Genomic DNA, 2275 nt, shown 5'->3' on the forward strand with positions numbered 1-2275 from the left:
GATACAAAAAAAGACAGTAGATCGGGGTATGTGAAAAAAAAAAAAGGATTATAATGTTTCAGGATGGTTCGGTGATGTGGAAGTGGAATAAGACCTTGGAATTTCTGGACAGGTGTCAGAGAGATACTGGAACGGGAAGAGTTCAAAATTCAGGCAACTAAACGTGTGTATTTAAAATTACATAGGTTAAGAGTACTGCAAATAAGCCGTATGATTAGGTGTATGAAGCAATGGCGCTGTGGAAGTTTTCTGCACAGGGAAATTCATCTTTGATTCTCAGTAAGGCTGAATGTGGCTATGACTGTTGACTCTCTCTCTCTCTCTCTCTCTCTCTCTCTCTCTCTCTCTCTCTCTTTGATTCTCAGAGGCTGAATGTGGCTACGACTGTTAACTCTCTCTCTCTCTCTCTCTCTCTCTCTCTCTCTCTCTCTCTCTCTCTCTCTCTCTCTCTCTCTCTGTACAATAGGCCGCTGATTACCTGTATGTAGAGATCTCTTCTCATCTGTCCAAGTATGTATATATATATATATATATATATATATATATATATATATATATATATATATATATATATATATATATATATATATATATATATATATATATATATATATATATATATATATATATATATACATATATATATACAGTATATATATATTATATTTGGTCATATATATCTTTTGAAAATTTTATATAACACTATCGTAAAATTAAAAGTACGGAAAGCATAGATTCAAAAGCCTGATTCACTGTTCGATGACATTTACGTAAGGAGTGAGAGCCTCCTATGCTTACGAAGAAAACAAGACAAGGGGTTGTTCATTTTCCCTAAAAACGCAAGGCATGAAATCGTGTCGTATACGTCAAAAGTACAATGCAAAGTGCAAAGCATAAAACGAGTCTTTCAAGCATATACAGCACTGATACGAAGTTTAACATGGCTGTTTATCCCACATATGATTTACCACTATCTTATCACTTACGACAGACTGACATATACCTTTTATGAGGAGAACACAAATATGGATAAGTTCTCTTTAAAATATTTCATGATTTCTCTTTTTACTGTGAATGGTTTTGCTCGTACTTACGTAGGCAGAAGCACCTTTTCCACTGAAGGAGTGTCTCGTCTTTAGGAACAGCACCGCTTATTAATCTATGCAGCTTAATTTATGGCTGAAGAGGAGAAAATCTCTTTTACACAGCAAAGGATAGAATGGTCGCCTACGCTGCTGAGTCTGGTTGCGAAGCGCCTGAACACCCGAGCGGCCGTTGTCATAGAAAACGAAATTAGATTTCTTTGGAGGGCACTTGCTTAAATTTCACCTCTGTTTCACTTACTAAACCACTTGAACACTTTCCTTTGGAAAATCTTTCCTTTCCTAATCGTTTTTCCCATATTTTTAAACTTCTTGTACTTCGTTTATTTGGTTGAATTAAAGTTATTTCCTCTCCAGTTTACATCAACAAAGGATAAATCATTCAAACGATAACAAGCTCAGAATACCTGTTATCCAGATACAGTTTTCAGATCATTGCTTCATTAATATTTTCTCTATCTAATGTATTTATTTCCTCAGTCTTTCTTAGATGTGTTTTGTGTACATCTCTGTAGATATACATTCTGTTGAGCAAGCTTTATGAACGTTTGTTTGGTGCTGATTAAAAAAAACTCTAAGTTTTCTATCTTTTTATTGTTTATATATTAAAAAAATATATTATAATATTTTATATATATTTTATTGTTTATATATATAATATATATATATATATATATATATATATATATATATATATATATATATATATGTTTGTGTTCACAAATCATTTTGCTTCAAGGCAATTTTTTCTTTTTATTCAAGAGCGTTGGAAAATAAATAGCAATTCTTCCTTATCTTTAGTAGCTATCTTTATACCATGTGAACCGTTTGTGATAAAACTGTCACTTAGCATGATCAGTAGGTCTAAGAATAGCAGGTTCAGTACCTTCAGTAGATACTTCCATCTGAACGATGTGACCAGTTCAGAGAAAGGCATTTAGTAAGTGCCCTTGTTTAGGTGAAGCTCTTGTGTTTCTTGCTCATGAGCAATTGGTGTGTTCTTTCTCGTGTGTGCCTGTATGCCAGGCATCGAAGATAATACGTTAATTCTTCTGCCAAAATATCGTCTGCGCTTAAGCAAGAGTTTTTCTTCACTAAGTCTTCGCACAATCACTCGCTCTTTTAATTTGTTCCATTATGACTGATGTATAGCACCACACGAAGCTTATTCC

The 2275-nt window shown here is 33.6% G+C and overlaps 1 protein-coding gene across 1 annotated transcript in view; it reads right to left on the minus strand.

The window, feature by feature from the left end:
- The window catches only part of LOC136832731 (uncharacterized), a 101812-nt gene extending 100575 nt beyond the window's left edge, over nt 1-1237 (minus strand). The window contains exon 1 of the mRNA XM_067094248.1: nt 1095-1237. The gene's annotated coding sequence lies outside the window, so the exon portion shown is untranslated. The remainder of the gene's footprint in view (nt 1-1094) is intronic.
- Nucleotides 1238-2275: the final 1038 nt, after the last annotated feature.

Source organism: Macrobrachium rosenbergii, chromosome 4 (assembly GCF_040412425.1).
Source record: "Macrobrachium rosenbergii isolate ZJJX-2024 chromosome 4, ASM4041242v1, whole genome shotgun sequence".
Lineage (NCBI taxonomy): Eukaryota > Metazoa > Arthropoda > Malacostraca > Decapoda > Palaemonidae > Macrobrachium > Macrobrachium rosenbergii.